This window comes from Danio rerio, chromosome 24, assembly GCF_052040795.2.
Source record: "Danio rerio strain M-AB ecotype USA chromosome 24, GRCz13ab, whole genome shotgun sequence".
Lineage (NCBI taxonomy): Eukaryota > Metazoa > Chordata > Actinopteri > Cypriniformes > Danionidae > Danio > Danio rerio.
In genome coordinates, this window is record NC_141044.1 from 40,824,266 (window position 1) to 40,844,470 (window position 20,205).

At 35.6% G+C, this 20,205-nt stretch overlaps 1 protein-coding gene across 1 annotated transcript in view; it reads left to right on the forward strand.

Moving 5' to 3' along the window:
- The first annotated feature begins 311 nt into the window (after window positions 1-311).
- The window catches only part of mybpc2b (myosin binding protein Cb), a 360,595-nt gene continuing 340,701 nt past the window's right edge, over window positions 312-20,205 (forward strand). Inside the window, exon 1 of the mRNA XM_087308605.1 lies at window positions 312-655. The gene's annotated coding sequence lies outside the window, so the exon portion shown is untranslated. The remainder of the gene's footprint in view (window positions 656-20,205) is intronic.

Genomic DNA, 20,205 nt, shown 5'->3' on the forward strand with positions numbered 1-20,205 from the left:
CACATCCCGGGAGGGACGTATTTGAGCAGTTTTTGTTTTCGCGGATTCGCGAGAGGCCGCTGTGCTCGCTTTTTCGTGTCTTGAGCGCCTCTCGGGAGTGCGCGCCGTTCGCACCCGCGGTGTTCTCACGTGAAAAGCCGTCGGAGGCCGCTGTGGTGCGACCGTCCATCCTTCCGACTGGCTAAACGACTGAACGATCGACCGGGCGGCCGGCCGTGCCCTCCTCTTCCTCCTCCTCCTCCTTCCCTAAACCCAAGCGACGGTTTGCAAAAGCAGTCCAAAAAAAAAAAAAGCAAAAGCCCTCGTCTTTGATTTCGACTGCGTTTTCGGATCCCGCCACGTTCTCGCCCTTAGTTTTTGGATTCCGTTTTTCATCTTACCTGATTTCTTGAACCGCTCTTCCCCGGACCTGATCCCGGTCGTCCCCGCGGCCGGCTCCTCCTCCTCCGGGCCTCCGCTCCGCTGACGTAGCGCTGCGAGCTAAGCTGGTAGCAAAGACAAAACTGGTAGCAGCGGGAAAGCCCTCCACTCGGAGGCAAGCCGTCGGCCGGTGAGCGCAAAGAGGAGGAGCGGAGCGGCGTCCGTACCTCCGGCCACGTAAACCACGGTCTCCAGAAATGTCCGCGGGGCTACGTTTCCTGAATGAGCTTGGGTTGTATATAGGATCATAGGCAGGGCTTAATTTGTGCTGAAACAAGTCGGATCCAGAACTTCTGAAATCTGATGCGGCACCTCATTTTACCAGTCCCCCTTACACGCATGCATTCTCTTCACTATTCCGTTAAAAATAAGCACTGGTCATAGGAATGAGAGGGGTCTGGCTGCAGACCCGGTGCAGATGCATTCTGAACTGCATCCAACGCTTTTTAATGCGCTCACCTAACCCCACCCCTAATCATACCCGTCACAGTGTCGTCAATAGCTCCACTGAGTGCATTGTGTCTGACATTGCAGCACTGAGTGCATAAATTGCTGCATCCAGATATTATTGATAGGAATAAGAAGTGTGCATGGATAAATCTTACGTTTCATTATTGTTCATTGCTGGAAATTAGAACTGATTTTTAGAAATAACTTGAAACAAATCTTTTCATTTAACAAACGAAATACTGAAACTAAATATGTAATGAATGTCTTGAGTGAAATGTGTCCACCTCCGCTTCCCGAATCACAGCCAAATGGAAGAGGCTCATTCCATTGATTGTCTTTAACCATTTTCTCAGTTTGTCAGCTTACATGTAAATAGCAAATGCACCATGGCATGATGTAAATGACTCTTAAAGGGAATGAGAGATGAGACTATGATTGGTTTAATACACATAATGCCCAAAACACACCTATAAATCCTTAAGAGAATAAGGACAACCCTTTTAGACAATGCGCTTGGTGCAACAATGGTTTTTCCACTCCTTAAAATAGCAAAAGTAGATTCTAACATGCCCTTAAAGCTTCTGCGCCATGCACTTTGCTCTTATATTGTTAAAATAGAGTCCTTTAAAATCTAGACTTTACACTTTTACTAAAGTGATATTTCATTAGGGTGTATAGGCTTATATTCAAGTGCCTGATTTGTGTCTGCCACTGCTGACTGAACACACATGACTGAAGTGAACGAACGAACACTGATTTCTGATTCTTCTGAATGAATGGAGCGCTGGTCCCGATCTGTCAGGCTGCCAGAGCTCAAACACAGTGTAATGACGGGTCTTTGTGCTCTTTTCTCAGTGAAGTGCCACCTCTTGTTCAGATTAGCAGGATTACCTGGAGCGGTGCCAAGCGGACAGAAATTCACTCCTCTGTTTCCTTCCTGCAGTTTTCCAGGAAACAGAAGTTCAGCAGTGTGAATAACAGAGGGTCAGTGCGTGCACTTTCACTTAGGGCTATTTTTGGGACAAAACGCTGCTCTTTCAGCATGTGCTGAAACTACATATTTTAACTGCAAATAGTCTGAAATGTTGTGCTTTTTTATTTAGATTGTGTCGCATAGAAATCTGATATATTGAAATATACAAGAATGATTCGCCCTCCTGTGATTTGTTTTTCTTTTTCAAATATTTCCTAAATGATGTTTTACAGAGCAAGGAAATTGTCACAGTATTTTCTATATATTTTTTTGTTTTAGTTTGAGTAGAATAAAAGCAATATTTAATGTTTTTAAACCATTTTAGGGTCAATATTATTAGCCCTCTTAAGCAATAGTTGTTTTGATTACAGAACAAACCACTGAAATACAATGACGTGCCTAATTAATTACCCTAACTTGCCTTATCAGCTATTAGAAATGAGTTATTAAAACGGTTATGTTTACAAATGAGCTGAAAAAATCTTCTTTTCGTTAAACAGAAATTAGGGGAAAAATATTCAGGGAGGGATAATAATTCTGACTTCAACTGTATGCAAATTACCTTTATGGCATACAAGTTTATATTTGGATTTTACACATACATATACAACACAATCTCACAGCAATTCGTAACTTTTCATTTAGTGGCTAATTCGTATGAATTTGTACGATCTAATTCGTACAATTTAGTACGATTTGCTCATCCCCCAATGACGGTTGGGGTTAGGAGTGGGGTTAGGTGCCACGCCTCCTTTTTAAAATCGTACCATTTTGTACGACTGAACTCGTACGAATTCGTACGAATTAGCCACTAAACTGGCAAAATGTAAAATACTTACGTTTTCTCGTGAGATCAGGCTGACATATACTGTCGCCTCTGGCTTGCATGGTTCAGGATTGGTAGAGCTACCCATCGAGAATTTGCTCTTCAGTGTTTGGACTTTTAGTAATGATTTAAACCACACTGAACTGAGCTAAACTGAACTGAACTTAAACACTAAAAACTGAACTACCATGATCCAGTTACTATGACCATTTATCTGAAGCTGCTTTGACAATCTACATTGTAAAAGCTCTATACAAATAAAATTGAATTGAATTAAATTGAATATAGAATATGTCTTACATATGCAATACGTATTTCCAAATGCTGCAAGAATAGCTTTTCATTTATTTTTTCAACTATTGGAATAAAAATATTTACATACACAGTACACAGCAAAATAATCAGAGTTAAATTCTCAGTGTTGAAGCATTTCAGGGTAATGTGTTAACATTATAAAGTTAGATTTTGATAAATTAATATAATATAAGTTAGAATTGATTTGATTCAGTGCACACCTGGTGGTGTTATTTCCAAAATCCAGGAATTCATGCAGCCACAGTCACTGAAGAATTTTCCAGATGCCATTTTCCATCGGAGTTTTAGAACAGCAACTGGTGAGTCAAACTACCTCAATGTTGGCATTTTACTGACTTTCTCTAAGGAAATACAGTAGTAAATATATTGTTAAGTGAATTACTTTAGAATGGGGTGACAATTTTAAACTTTGTTTTGGGTCCCCATAATTTGCTGTGTATGTTTAAATATAATGTTATTTATGTGTTATTTATGTGCCATACATGAACATATATAAAATTATAGCTCATATATTTAAACATATATGGACATATTTTAACTCCAATGGTTGAAAATATATGAAAAAAAAATGAAACTCGAATTTTTGAAACATTTGGAAATATATGTTGCATTATATTATTATATTCAAATCCAAATAAGAACCTGTATGCCTTATACATGTAACAGAGACCAGCTAGCAACGTTCTGTTATATGCCATTTGTATATATTTCCATAGGGCATCACAGTGGCTTAGTGGTTAGCACTGTGAGCTTACAGCAAGAAGGTCGCTGGTTCGAGTCCTGGGTCAGTTGGCATTACTGTGTGGAGTTTGCATGTTTACCCCATTTTGGCATGGGTTTCCTCCGGGTGCTCCGGTTTCCCCCACAGTCCAAACACGGTGTGTGTGTGTGTGTGTGTGTGTGTTTGTAAATTAGTGTTTATGGGTGTTTCAGTACTAATTGCGGCTGGAAGGGCATCCGCTGGGTAAAATGTATGCTGGAATAGTTGGCGGTTCATTCTGCTGTGGCGACCTCTGAATTGAAGACTAAGCTGAAAGACAATGAATGAATGAATATATCTATGAGAATCGTGAGTGCATGTATTTCTTTTGCCAACATTGAAAGGGGCCAAATTTGAGTCTGATTTGATTCTGCAGATCTGGTGTTTTGCTGTATTTGTTGGTTGATTGAGTATCTGTGCAGCTGTGCAGATCTGAAGAATAGTGTGTGCGGGTCTATATGTTCATGTGTGTGTGTGTTTACTCATGGGATCAGAGTCTTAATCCTGGACACACACACAGGATAATTGATTTGTGCTCAGAATCTCAATGTGATCTACACAGCTGTGATTGAGGGAGCGGCATCTATTAAGTTGCTTTGTGAATTTTCTCCAGGAAGTTTTGCTTTCCCTAAGTTTGTTGTCTTTGAATGCTTAAAACTTATTTATTTCTTTAGAAATTTGGAGCTTGTTTATAGTTTGCTTATCTGTAAAAAACTTCCTCCTTGACCCATATCAACAATTTAAACTATTTAAATTTATATATATATATATATGTGTGTGTGTGTGTGTGTGTGTGTGTGTGTGTGTATGTACTCACTTAAACCAGTTTGGTTAATAATAATAATTCAGATAATAATAATAATAATTATTATTATTATAATTATTAGTAATTTTGACCTTAAAATATAAAAAAAAAATTAATAAAAGTGCTTTTATTGTAGCCAAACTAAAACAAACAAGACTGTCTTCAGAAGAAAAAATATTATCAGATATACTGTGAAAAATTCCTTGCTCAGTTAAACATCATTTGGGAAATATTTTAAAAAACAATAATAATAAAATAAAAGGGGGGCTAATAATTCTGACTTCAAGTGCGTGTGTGTGTTTGTGTGTGTGTGTGTGTGTGTGTTCATGTTTGCGTATTTTTGGTACCATATATGATATATAACACAAATTTGTTTTGCAACTGTCATTTACCAATTTAGCAGACATTACAAACAATGTCAATATCCGATATTTATGTTTGATCATTGAACAAATAGTTTTGCGTTTGATGACTTGTCAGTTGAAGTTGTCAAGAGTTTGACAGTTTAAATGAGAATTGAATCATAGGTTTGATCAAGAAGCCATATGCAATTAGTTTTTGTCCAATTAACTGCAGACAATTGTACTTACTGTTTGCACACATGTGAATTGAGAATTAAAAAAAACTACAACACACAAGTAGAACAAAAAGAATATTTTATTAATTTATTCGTTTGACTATTTTATTTATCTATTTATTTATTTATTGAACAATTTAGCGCTCTATTTAAAATATAAGCTATAATTAATTTTTCAATAAAATGTAAACCGGAAGCGAGGGGTTTGTTGGGACAAGTGAACGATCCTTCACATAGGACGTGAGAGTTCAGGGAGTGCGCGGAAGCGGGCGGTTTGGCAACAGCTGATCTGTGACTGGAGAGTGCATGGTAGGAGGTAGCTTAGATTCCGGAAGCATTCCGGAAATGGAGGAAGAAATGTCGGACGCAGATGAAGTGGGAAATTCGAAAAATGAATGGATTACAGTAGAAAAACGGAAAAGAAACAGAAGCTGGAGTAATACATCTGAGACTGACAGTGAGAACGGAATGCATCAGACAAGACGAAGGAAAGAAGAGTTTAAGGTAGTGATGAAACTCGATTGTGGTTCATTTAGCTTTATCAATCCGCTGAAGATGTCTAAAACAATCAAGGAAGAGATAGGATTGGTAGAAAGTGTTAAAAAATTGAGAGACGGCAGGCTGTTAATATACTGTAAGGACAGCAGACAACAAAAAAAGGCTGTAGAAATTAAATCTATCATGGGGCAAAAGGTGACTTGTAATGTACAAGAAGAAAAGAAATGGGTTAAAGGAGTAATCACTGGCATCCCTACCGATGTTACAGTTGAAAAAATCAAACGAGGTCTTACAGGTGCAGCTGTAATGGATGTGAAAAGACTTAAATGCACCAGAAATGGTGAAAGGGGAGATAGTCTTTCAGTAATGATTCACTTTAATGAAGACAAACTGCCAAGTAAAGTATATCTGGGATTTGTGAGTTATTCTGTGAGGCTTTATGTACCTCCCCCTTTAAGGTGTTATAAATGCCAAAAATATGGACATGTGGCAGCAGTATGCAGAGGCAAGCAGAGATGTGCTAAATGCGGAGGGGAGCATGAGTATGGTAAATGTGGTCAAGGAGTTAGTCCCAAATGTTGTAACTGTGGAGGAGAGCACAGTGCGGGATATGGAGGATGCAAAGTGAGGAAACATGCGGCTCAAGTACAAAATGTTAGAATTCAAGAAGGAATGTCATACTCAGAGGCCTTAAAAAAAGTTGGAAAGAATGTAGAAATAGGTAACAAAAGCAAAGAAATCATTCAACAGAAGTCGGAAATGGATAAAGAAAATAAGAAAGAGAGATTAGAGATCAAGGGAAATGCTGCATTTATTACTTTTATGGCTGAAGTAGTGAACTGTTCAGCTCAGACAGAAAGTAGGACTGAGAGAATCAGAATAATAATTAAAGCAGCAGAAAAGTATCTAGAGATTGAGGGTATCTCAGTGGATTTGATAAATGAGAAATTAAAGATGCAGATTCCATCCTCTCAGCAAGTATGTGGTGGCCCTTAATAATGTTATTAATATTACAGTGGAACGCGAGAAGCTTAATAGCTAATGGGCAAGAATTTAAAAAAGTAATTTCCAATTTAGAAAACAAACCAGATATAATATGTGTACAGGAAACATGGCTTAAACCAAAGTTAGATTTTGTACTACAAGGGTATGTGGTTACTCGGAAGGATAGAAAACAAGGTAATGGAGGTGGAGTTGCTACTTTTATTAAACAAGGTGTAGGATATAGGAATGTTGAGGTGGTGGTGGATCAGGAGGTGGTTTCAATAGAAGTTTGGGAAGGGTGTTGTAATATTAAGGTAATAAATTTTTACAATCCATGTGAAAAATTATGTAAAGAAAAATTAGAAGTCATAAGAGGTAACATTAGTCAGAAAGTAGTATGGTGTGGTGATTTTAATGCTCACAATACTTTATGGGGAAGTGATAAATCGGACAGTAACGGATTGATAGTGGAAGAAATGTTAGATTGGGGACAATTAGTATGTATGAATAATGGGTGTTACACAAGAGTTGATTTGTCTCAGGGACGTAAATCAGTTTTAGATATTACCCTTGTGACAGGAGAATTAGCTAGGAAATGTGAGTGGAAAATATATAAACACAGTACCTTGGGAAGTGATCACTATCCAATATGGTGTAAAATTGGGGTGGACATCATCAACACTCCGATAGAGAGAATTTTAAGATGGAAATTTAACGATGCTAACTGGGAGCTCTTTAGAGATGTATGTCATGATAAAATGTGGGAAATGGTCAATGACAATGATAACATAGAAGAGTTAAATGAAAAAATAAGTGAAATATTAAGAAAAACTGCAGAGGAAGTTATTGGTAAAAAGAAAAATGTAAACAATAAAAAAGCAGTTCCGTGGTGGAATAAAGAATGTAGTAATGCAGTTAGGGAGAGAAATAAAGCAATGAAGAAAGCCAGGAGATCAGTATTGTTCAAGGATTTTATTAATTATAAGAAAGCTCAGGCAATAGTTAGGAGAGAAATAAGAAAAGCAAAAAGACTTTACTGGAGAGAATTCTGTAATAGAATAGGGGAGGAAATTGAAATTAATGAAGTTTGGAATATGATCAGAAGGATGGGAGGAATTCAGAAAAATAATAACATTCCTGTTTTAATTAGTAATGGAAAAATAGCAGTTAATAATGATGATAAAGCAGAAATGTTGGTGGAATCATTTGCAAAAATTCATAGTAATGAAAATATTTCAGATAACATGAGAAAAATCAGGGAACAGAAAATTAGGGAAAAATCTCATATATATGAAAAGAAGGATACATCAGGAAGTTTATTAGACTCAGAGTTCACATTATATGAGTTAAAAAGAGCTATTTCAGGGGTTAAACATACTTCTCCGGGAAAAGATGACATATGTTATGAGATGATTAAACATCTGTCAGATGTATCTTTGAACACCATTTTGATTTTGTTTAACAAAATTTGGGTGAAAGGAAGTTTGCCAGTAGATTGGAAACATGGGGTTATAGTGCCAATAGCCAAACCTGGAAAAGATCATTCTCAGCCAACTAGTTATAGACCTATTGCACTGACATCAAATTTATGCAAAATTATGGAACGGATGGTTATGGATAGATTGGTTTTTGTATTAGAAAGTAGAAACATTTTTTCAGCATGTCAAAGCGGATTCAGAAAAGGAAGAAACACAATGGACTCAATCTTGTGTTTAGAAAATGAAATTCGAAAGGCACAAATAGGGAAAGAGGTACTTGTGGGAGTGTTTTTCGATGTGGAAAAAGCTTATGATATGTTGTGGAAAGAAGGTCTTCTCTTAAAATTGGAAAACATGGGAATAGATGGGAGAATGTACAATTGGATTCTGAGTTTTTTATTTGGTAGAACGATTCAAGTAAGAGTAGGGACTGCATTGTCTAAGATTCTTCCAATTGAGAACGGCACACCTCAAGGAAGTGTGAGTAGCCCAATTCTGTTTAACATAATGATAAATGACATCTTTCAAAATATAGAATCAGGAATAGGAAGATCACTGTACGCGGATGATGGAGCGATATGGAAAAGAGGACGAAATGTAACATTTGTAGAAAATAAAATGCAAATAGCAGTGAATAAAGTTGAGAGTTGGGCTAATAAATGGGGCTTTCGGTTTTCTGTTGAAAAAACGCAAGTAATATGCTTCTCGAAAAAAAAAAGCAATCCAGTATTAAACATCAAAATGTATGAAACGCGGTTAGGGCAAGTAAATGTAATCAGATTTTTAGGTTTATGGATGGATAATAAATTAACATTTAAAATTCATATTGAGAAATTAATTGAAAAATGTAAAAAAGGAATAAATGTATTAAGGTGTTTGGCTGGAGTTGAGTGGGGTGCCAGTAGTACAGCATTAAAAAGAATTTATAATGCTGTGATAAGGTCAAACATTGACTATGGGTGTATGGTGTATAGTTCTACTAATAAAACATTGATTAAAAAAATAGAGGTCATACAAAATCAAGCTCTGAGGATATGTTGTGGTGCTTTTAGATCTTCTCCAGTGGCATCATTACAAGTTGAAATGGGAGAGATGCCATTAGAACATCGAATGTCTCAGCTGAGAATGAGATATTGGATAGGAATAAAAGGTCATTTGGAAAACCATCCTGTTAGATGTCTTTTAAAAGATTGCTGGGAGTATGTGTACAAAGAAATAGCAAGTTTTGGTTGGGTAGTAAGAAAGGAAATAAACAGTTTAGAATGGAAAGATCTGGAAGTTGCTCCATCTGTCGTTATACCAACAATTCCCCCATGGGTGTTTCCTATGCCAGTAGTAGATCTGCAAATTCATGAAAGAATTCAAAACAAGGAGATAATTATTCCAACTAAATTATTAGTTCAAGAATATATCCAACAGAATTATTATTCTGTATTACAAATCTTTACAGATGGGTCGAAGGAACCTAAGTGTGGAAGAACTGCTGCTGCTGTATATATTCCACAATTTAACATCAAAATTGCAAAGAGATTATCAGATCACGTGTCAGTGTTTACCTCTGAATTATTAGCTATTATTATAGCACTTCAATGGATTGAAGAAGTCCAACCAGAAAAAGCAGTAATTTGTTCAGACTCAATGGCTGCACTTAAAAGCCTTCAAAGTGCCAAATCTGAAGCTAGACAAGATTTAGTATTTGAAATTTTACAAAATTTATTCACAATTAGGCAGTTAAGAATAATGGTTTCATTTCTCTGGGTACCGGCACATGTGGGGGTAGATGGGAATGAGGAAGCTGATATGCTAGCAAAAAAAGCTTTAAATAATGAGCAAATAGAAATTAAATTAGCATTAAGTAAAACAGAATTTAAAAGAATGATTGCAGTCGAAATATATAAGAAATGGCAACAGGTGTGGAACAAGGAGACCAAAGGAAGACATTTATATCAGATTCAGGAATTTGTAGGAAACGGGAGGAAAAGATACGGATATCGAAGGAAAGATGTCATCATAACAAGACTAAGGATAGGCCATACGTCATTAAATTACAGCTTGTATAAAATAGGAAAGCATGAATCAGGGAAGTGTGATAATTGTGGAGAGTTGGAAACAGTCAATCATATAATTTTAGAATGCCCAGCTTATGAAAGAGAGAGGTTTGATTTAATACAAGAATTAGGACAGCTGGAAGATAAGGTAATTTCTTTGAAAGTATTGCTAGGAAACGGGCTTAGACAATCAAAAATTCATGAGATATTAATTAAATATTTGGGAAATATAGGAATAATGCATAGAATTTAGTGTTGTTTTTTTTTTTTTTTTTTTTAATATATAATTTAATATAGTAATTTAATGTATATATAAGTGTTTTCCATCTACTCCAATTATGTACAATCCACACTCCAGATCAGTAGGTGGCGGTAATGCACCTATTTTTGTTGGTTTGCCAAACCGCCATAAAACACCAGAAGAAGAAGAAGAAGAAGAAGGGGGCTGTTTCTCAATTCCAAGAACGCAGAGAACGGACTTGCGTTCTTGTAGAGTGCGGTCTTGCCAGGTGTCCTCGGAAGAACGAACTCAGGAGACCGCGAGGGCAGAGAACGCGTCCTTTGAGAAATGGGATGCTGCGTTCTTCCTGATGGTCATGTGACCTTCACGCGTTTTAAATGGAAATTATTTAAACATTACAGCCTTCATACAACGATTTATTGTTTCCCCCCTCTTCAAAATATATACTTTGCATAAAAACATTATAAATATACTCTGCACAATATAAATAAAACAAATTTTAATACGAATTTCATCAAACAAACACCCTTAATGTGTTTATTCCTTTATTAAGATATTCATGTTAATGTTTACTTTCACCGTTTCATTTAGGGAAACTCCTGAGGTAAATAAGTGATATCTCTGAACTTTAATAATAAATCTAAATAAAATGCTGCGCTTCCCACCTCCAGTCGCAATGAATTCTGGGACTTCCAGAGCGAGCTCGCTGCTGAAGTCTGCATCGCTGCGTCCTCGATATCAAGAACACATCCGGGAAGTTTCACGCGTCCTCCGTACTTGCGGTCTTGAGTATTGGAACTGAACTTAGGCAGCTGATGATGACGTTTCACGAGAACACGAGGACGCAAGACCGCTGAAGAACGCATATTGAGAAACAGCCGGGGTTTGTTGTGTGTTATCGGCAGGTAAGCGTCTGCAGCGCCTCCTACATGAAAACAGCAGTGAAGTCTTTAGGTCACAGATGAAAACAAAACCGACATAAACAGTGTTTCTAACTCAACATGATCAAAAAACTAAAGATAATCAGAGTCAGAATGTGCTTATAATGACTGTCATTTTGTGTGGCTAGAAAATGACTCTAAATTTACTGTATATAACGCGACTGGTGTGTTCGACAAACTTGGTAAGTTTTAGAAATCTACCGTCGCATTCAGACACACAGAGGCGTGTATAAAGCTGTTTAAAGTTATATAAACTTCAGTATCGCAAGATTAGTTATTTCATACGTAATATTTGTTGATAATACACTAAAACTTGACGGTTAATTCAAGTTTTATCAAACCCTGCCCCACTTCACTTCATGTTCACTAGAGGGCGCGATTGAGCTATTTCTCTTATATGTTCACCATGTTCACTCATGCTGAATTTCTGTCACTTCATTATGGACGTTGTGTTACTAATTAATTACTAATTATATTCACTGCTGTTGCAAAAAAAAAAAAAAACAGTAAATTAGCTGTCATGGCATATCTATTGCTGCTCTCTGGTGATTTATCATTTGTCGCTTTGGATAAAAGCGTCTGATAAACAGCTTATCTTTTCTCAATCAAAAGTAATTGAAAATTGCTTTTTAAAATTATTTTAAGAAAATAGATGAACGTTTTCATTTTTGGACTAAGAGCTGAAAACATAAGCTTATCAAATTAACCTTGCTTTACTCTGTAAAGGTCTAAAAACATTTCTCCCAAGGTTTAAATAAAAATAATTGTCATTTAAAACATTTTTTTAATGTTATATTGTTTTATTCAGTCCTTCCAGGAATTTACAAATCCAGTGGTCTCTGAGAATTAAAAAAAAGAAAATATTTGTATATTTTTACAGCAAATCACATAAAGCAAATTATGTCATACATTTTGAGAAAAGTCATCACAAATCAGTCATAATACACACACACACACACACACACACACACACACACGTATATATATATAAATGTCTCTTTAAAGTCCAGGAGAGACTCTTTGTTGTTTTATATGCATTTAATTTAGATCATATTTTTATTTAAATATAGTCTTAGTTTGTTGTTTTATGCTTACATGCAGCAAATCTCATTAAATCATTAAATGTCAGATCAGCTTTAGGTATTTTACAGTTACTGTACGTAATAAAATCACTGTTTTAAGATGAAGCATGTATGTTTTAATGACTAAGACATTAATGGTTATTAAAATAAAGGTAAAAACATTCCTGACAGCGTATTTTTTAGGTCAGTGTAACTTATTAAACTAAGTTAATCATGTTCTAACTTAATTTTATTAGTTATGCATGCTGTTTTAAGTCAGTTTACAAAATATAAATGGACTCATAATGTTAGTTTGATTCAGCTTAAACATTTAAGGCAACCATGATTGGATGTTGTGTGTGTTTTGCCTCTCTGCAGTGAGCGTCTTCATTTCTACACCTGTGTTTGTGGCAGCTGACCTTTCGGGTTCTTGACTGTAAAATCAGGTGAGAGGTTTCGGGTGTGACGGGACGTCCAGCGCCTCGTCCCGGTAGTTTTGACCTTTAAATCTAGAGGATCTTCAGCTCAGGTTCAGCTCACGGTCAGAGTTCACCTTTATCACAGCAGAGCAACACGTCAGGAGCAATACTGTACACCTGTAAGACCTGTTTACCCTACTTTACACCACTGACCAGACATTCACTTCATCTGTCTGTCTGTGTTTGTTCTGTGTGCTGTGCAGTCATGCTGTTTATACTGTAGCACTTCAGCTTAAAGGTACAGTTCACACAAAACTGAATATTCTGTGACCTTTTACAGTGTAAAAATAACAGTAGTTTTCCATATTTTGTGAGCAATGTCTTATTTTCTTGATGTCTTTATGCTTTCGAATTGCATTATAGGACCTTGATCTTTCCTCAAACACTTTTTAATGTTGAAAAGTTTGACTTTTATTTACATTTTTAATAGTTTGAAATGAAATATTGTCTTTATTGATGTTTAAATTATAAAAAAAAAACATGGTAACAAACCGCTTTTTTTGTATTTTAAGGGCTATATAATATTAATAACGACAACAACAACAACAACAACAACAACAACAACAATAATAATAATAATAATAATAATAATAATAATAAATCTAATTAGTGCTGGCCGAAGAATAATCGTGATATTTCACATCCAAAATAAAGGTTTGTTTTGAATAACGTTGATGTGTGTGTGTTATATTTATTATGTATATGTGATACACACGCATGCAGAGAAACAAAACTATTTTGTTACATAAATATTTAAATGTATATATAGTTTGTATTATATACATATGTATCTTTTATCTAAATATAAACAGAAATGGTCTTAAATATATGCATGCAGATTTGCATTTGTATATACATAATGAATATACACAGTACACAAACTTAAATTATGACTAAACACATTTTTATTTTGCATATGATTAATCGCAATTTATAAGAACAATAATAATTCATTTTATTTGTAAATGGCGCCTTTCTAGACACCCAAGGTTGCAATTTTTGCCCACCACAGTAATATTAATAAAAGTAATAGTAATTTTTATTTGTATAGCACTTTTTCTACATAAAATGCAACTCAATGTGCTTCACAAGCATAAGCAAGTATTAAAAATATAATTTATTATACAATATGCTCAGCAGGCGCACAATGTCATAAGACATTAATATTAAGTTAAAGTTAGGTCGTGATGTCAGGTGACCAAAATTCGATGTCTAGTCAGCCTCTAAGGACCGCGTTATTTTGATGTCCAATAATGTAATCAAAAGATGTTGATATTTGGTTGATTTTTATATTGTGTTGTAAATTGACCAAAATCGTGCCAACATCTTAAACCAACATCATATTGACGTCAATGACTGATATTATTCGTCAGGTATGACAACCAAAATCAACGTCTGATAGTGGAAATGTCCACACAATGGCAAGCTCAAGCTGTACCAGGCCCGGATTGGCTAATTAGGAGGACTGCCCTACTGAAAAAAACATCTTAAACCAGCCTAGGCTGGTTGGCTGGTTTTAGCTGGTCGACCAGGCTGGTTTTAGAGGGGTTTTGGCCACTTCCAGGCTGGTTTCCAGCCATTTCCAGCCTGGTTTTAGCTGGTCAGGCTGGGAGATGACCAGCTAAAACCAGCTTGACTAGCCTATCCAGGCTGGGAGCCCAGCCAAAACCAGTGATGTCCAGCTAAGACCAGGCTGGAAATGGCTGGAAACCAGCCTGGAAGTGGCCAAAACCCCTCTAAAACCAGCCTGGTCAACCAGCTAAAACCAGCCAACCAGCCTAGGCTGGTTTAAGCTGGATTTTTCAGCAGAGCAGGAGAATTCCCGGTTGGCCGGTCCGTTTTTTGGCCGCGAGGGCCGGTGTCCCTAGCTCCAGAATCTGTTGCTCTTAGCAGTCACACTTTTTAAATTTATTTATTGACTTGACCACAGCCTTTTTATTTTACTGCAGCTCTACTCGTTTTATCTATTTTCTCGCAGCTCAATGAGCATGATGCAGCCTGCAGGTTAATGATGATATAACTTAGATGATTGACTATGCAATAAATAGCTGGTGTAGTTCAGTGGATAGCATGTTAGTTTATGACGCCGCAGACCCGGGTTCGATCCTCGTCTGAGTAATTTACTTTTTTCATTTTTATTATTAAGACATATAACACTGTTAGGGTTGTTAAACATTTTAAGTTCTAAAGCAGCAGTTTTCTCAAAAAAAGATGTGATAATGTCATTAGAAACTGATTTGGAAATGACCTTATTTTAATATAGCCAGTCGTGAACTGAAGTGGGCCGGTCTGAGGCTTGAAACTCCAGGGCTGAAAAGGAGTCCCACTCCGGCCCTGAGCTGTACCATCATAAGATGTTGATATTTGGTGGATTTTAGGTTGAACGTTGGAATTTAATGTCAGCCTGACTTTGGGTTTCCAAACAAAATACAACGTGCCCACGACGTTGTAAGAATGGCTATATCTCTCCATAATATTAAACCCTGGGAACTGTTATGGAACTCCACACGAGACAAGACCACAAGAATATTCAAACACTAAAATAATAAACTTTCTAATCTGAGAAGAAGATCAGCTAGGAAACCAGTTGTTCAGGTTGTCTCAATCATGCATCCTGAGCCCTCCTCTTTGCCCTGGACTTTACCTTCTCCACCAGAGCAGCTCCACACAGAATATCTAAGTTTTAATATGGTGTATTTTGTGGCTTTATATTCATGTTTGGTGTCATTTTAAATGTCTCTGTTTGATTGGTAAAGTGGTTCTAATTGCACTTTAATATTTTACAGTCTCCCTTATATCAGTTAATTTGGGTTTTGGCTTTGCTAGATGCTCCACTCCAAGAAAAATGGTATTCACGTCAACTCATGACCAGGCAAGAGTCTTGGTGAAGCTTTTATTGTCTTGAATTTATGATGATTTGAGTGTTTAGGCGAAAGGTGCAGAAGCGTCTGTGGGATTCTGTAGCCAGGATACCCCACTGCAGTGTATTAATCTCTAACTCTTAAATGTATCTTTGTGTAATTGATGTTGTACAATCTGAATTGGCTTGTTTTGTTCTATGTGAATTGGAATGGAAAATCTTTGCCTGACAAATAAATGTAAAATCCTTGTTTAACTTTAATAACCCCTGAAATCATTTAAATCTAGTAGACCAGTGGTTCTCAAACTTTTTTTTACCAAGTACCACCTCAGAAAAAATTGTCTCTCCAAGTACCACCATAATGACCAGTATTGAAATACAGTAGCGTAGTAGGCCTAATTAAGCAGCTAAAGCTCTGCACAGTTCAAAATGAGGCAGGTATATTTCTATTATTATGAATATTTATTATTGTCAACCACTTTAAACATAGGGCGAGGCAGTGGTGCAGTAGGTAGTGCTGTCGCCTCACAGCAAGAAGGTCGCTGGGTCGCTGGTTCGAACCTCGGCTCAGTTGGTGTTTCTGTGTGGAGTTTGCATGTTCTCCCTGCCTTCACGTGGGTTTCCTCTGGGTGCTCCGGTTTCCCCCACAGTCCAAAGACATGTGGTACAGATGAATTTGGTAGGCTAAATTGTCCGTAGTGTGTGTGTGTGTGTGTGTGGATGTTTCCCAGAGATGGGTTGCGGCTGAAAGGGCATTGATAAGTTGGCGGTTCATTCCGCTGTGGTGACCCCGGATTAATAAAGGGACTAAGCCGACAAGAAAATGAATAAATGAAACTTTAAACATAATGAATAGCTTGAACATTAACATTACCCTGTGCTAACAGTTAAAAATAAATAATCTTTAAATTAAAATGCTTCTAAAAGTTAATTTAAAATGTTCTTAAAAAGTAAAAAGAAAACTGCTGTACTTAAATGTAAAGTATGAACATATAATAGCCTATTCATAAAAACCTGAAATGTTCCTTCGACCTCATATATATATAGGCTATTTGTGATCATATTCATATAAAATGTTTTTGAAAAAATTTGAAATAGATGTTGCATGTGACTTATTTGTTTATCTTTGAAGTCTAAACATTAACTTTAAATATATGATTTGGATTTACATATTTAATCTTGAAATTAGATCTGCTTACTGTGTGTTATAGGCTTTGTGTGTCACAAAAGCGAGTCATTAAACCATACCTGTCGACATTGCGATTAAAAATACAGGATACGCCCCCAACAACCGTTACAAATGGGAAGGAAATTGGCTTTAAATGATAGAATACATAACAAACATTAGAAAATTGAAAATAAAATAAAAGGTTTAGCCTATTAAAATCAATTTACTGAAAGGGTTAAAAGTGTGTTATTTTTTTTAACTTGAATTATTCCACTAGAAGGAAGCCTGCGTACCACTAGTGTTACACGTGCCACAGTTTGAGAACCACTGTAGTGGATTGGTTAGGCTGGTGTTTCCGCAGCCTACAACCAGGATTAGTCATACATTCAGGCTCAATGGATAGAGCATAGGCACAGCATTAGAGGCCTGCTGATTTCTGACAATGACTTACTTAGTATAATATAATCTAGTGGCTAAATCAAACTTTCTTTATGTATGAGCAAGCATGGGACGGCTCAATACTACTTAAAGGAAATTATTTTACAGTTATACCCTCTATCTAAGAATCAGAACTGGCGAGGATTTGTCCGTAAGCAGATGTAACTGGCCTGCTTACTGACTCTAAGCAACTTCGGGTAAAGGATGAACCATTAATGGAAAATAAGGATTTATTAGGTTAATTGATGTAAATTAGTCCTAATCACGACCTATTAGCTAATCTGCTTGAATTGGATAAATTATTATAAACTGTAGATTCAGATTAAACTTGTAGTTGTAAACAAATTAAAATAAATTTTGACAAGTAAAAATATTTCCTTTAGCATGTGCTGAAAAAGCGCACACACATTTAACCTTCACCCATACTGTTACTTCCGTCATAGGACTAATAGATGGACCCTTACAACGTTGGGGTACAACATCAATCTGACGTCATGTTGATGTCCTGTGCCTGCTGGGTATTGTTTCAAACTACTAAATTGTCAATAACAGACGTCTATATGGATGGGGACAAAATACAAATTGTTTCTGAATTTAAATATCTGGGGGCCAAAATTGACTCAAATTAACTTTTAAATCACAAATTAAAAAGGTATGTTAAATTTAATATATCTAATACCCGGTCCATAAGGTCACAATTATCACTGCAGGCAGCTAAAATATTCATGCATTCAATAATTCTTTTCATGTATAACTTACCGTCTAACAACCTGGTCACAGGCAAACAAAACAACACTTAAACCCATAGAGTCACTTTACAAACAGTCAATTAAAATACTTGATAAAAGCCTCTAAGACTTCATCATTGTAGCGTTTTATAAAAACGTAAATTGTTAAGCTGGGAAAATGTCATTAAATACTCAAACATTTGTGTGATGTATAAAATAATTCATGGTCTTTTATCCCCACCTCCCAGTCAGTTTGTCAACATCAGGAACACCACACACTCCGGAAAAGTACCTTTGTTCAGGTTGCCTTTCAGTTACAGCTGCACTGGAGTGGAATTCTGTTCCTGGCAGCATCAGAGATATACCTGCATTTAATATGTTAAAAAAAAAATTTTTAATAATAATTTTTTTTTAACATCTACATAACTATGTATATTTTAGTACTTTTTAACTATGACTGATTGTATAACTCTTGTATTGTTTTTTTTTTTTTAGGTTGTTTTAGGACAACAGATAAATAATAGCCCTCTGGCTTAGAATATTTGCAGAAATGCTAATTAATGTACACTGTCCCTGCCAAATAACAAATAAAATAAAAAATAAAAATAAATAAAAGCTACTTTGTTATAATGCACTGCTGAATTTTCAGCAACAAAAGTCAAATAAACAAATTTTAATGTCCCATAATGCAGTTCATAACTGTAATAAATGAAAAAAAAAACAAAAAAAACAACAACAACTGTGAATCGCGCGACATACTGAAGCTGTTAATTAGCTTATTAATTTTTTACAGTGAATTGCCACAAGGTTGTATGAATTTCTTACTTTTCTTAAATGCTAAATAATTTATTTAGAAAAATGTTGAAAAGCGGTAAGTATTGACTTCAATAGTAATTGTTTTTTTTTTTTCTGATGAAGTCCGGTTACCGGCTTCTAACAGCTGCACTGGAGTGGAATTCTGTTCCTGGCAGCATCAGAGATATACCTGCATTTAATATGTTCAAAAAACATTTTAAAATCTGGTTTACAGAGAATTTTTTTTATTAACATCTACATAACTATGTATATTTTAGTACTTTTTAACTATGACTGATTGAATAACTCTTGTATTGTTTTTTTAGGTTGTTTTAGGACAACAGATAAATAATAGCCCTCTGGCTTATTGTGGTATATTTGCAGAAATGCTAATTAATGTACACTGTCCCTGCCAAATAACAAATAAAATAAAAAATAAAAATAAATAAAAGCTACTTTGTTATAATGCACTGCTGAATTTTCAGCAACAAAAGTCAAATAAACACATTTTAATGTCCCATAATGCAGTTCATAACTGTAATAAATGAAAAAAAAACAAAACAACAACTGTGAATCGCGCGACATACTGAAGCTGTTAATTAGCTAATTAATTTTTTACAGTGAATTGCCACAAGGTTCTATGAATTTCTTACTTCTCTTCAATGCTAAATAATTTATTTAGAAAACTGTTGAAAAGCGGTAAGTATTGACTTCAATAGTAATTTTTTTTTTTTCTGATAAAGTCAATGTTTACCGGCTTCTAACATTCTTCAAAACGTCTTCTTTTGTGTTCAGCAGAAGAAAGAAACTCATAAAGGTTTGCAACCACTTGAGGCAGAGTAAAAAGTGAGTAAATTCTCCTTTTTTAATCTTGTAGAAGCCAAGATATCCACACAAGAGCTAAAATAATTCAGTGTTTTATTACAGATTATTTGATTCACTGCAACAGATGAAACGATGACGTGAGATTTGCATTGGCTTTATTGTGCGAAACAATCATCCCGTTTAGAAGATTTGAAATGTTCATTATTTACAGAAGACAAGAAAGTCGAGCACAAAAATGATAAATAATAAGTCAAAAATGATAATAATGTATCACAGACAAGTGCATCAAAATAAATACAGTTCCTCAACACTTATTTATTTAATCATTGTCCTGTAACAGGACTCACACTGTACAAAGAATTGAATCAATCTTAATTAAGTAAAGATTTAAATCAAGTTAGTGCATGTACTAGTTCTCCATCAGCTATTTTTGGCGTAAGGTGCTTTTCATTTTGATTGATTTTTACATTTAAAAGAAGTCTCTCATGCTCACCAAGGCTGCGTTATTAATGATCTGAAATATTCTTATCATTAT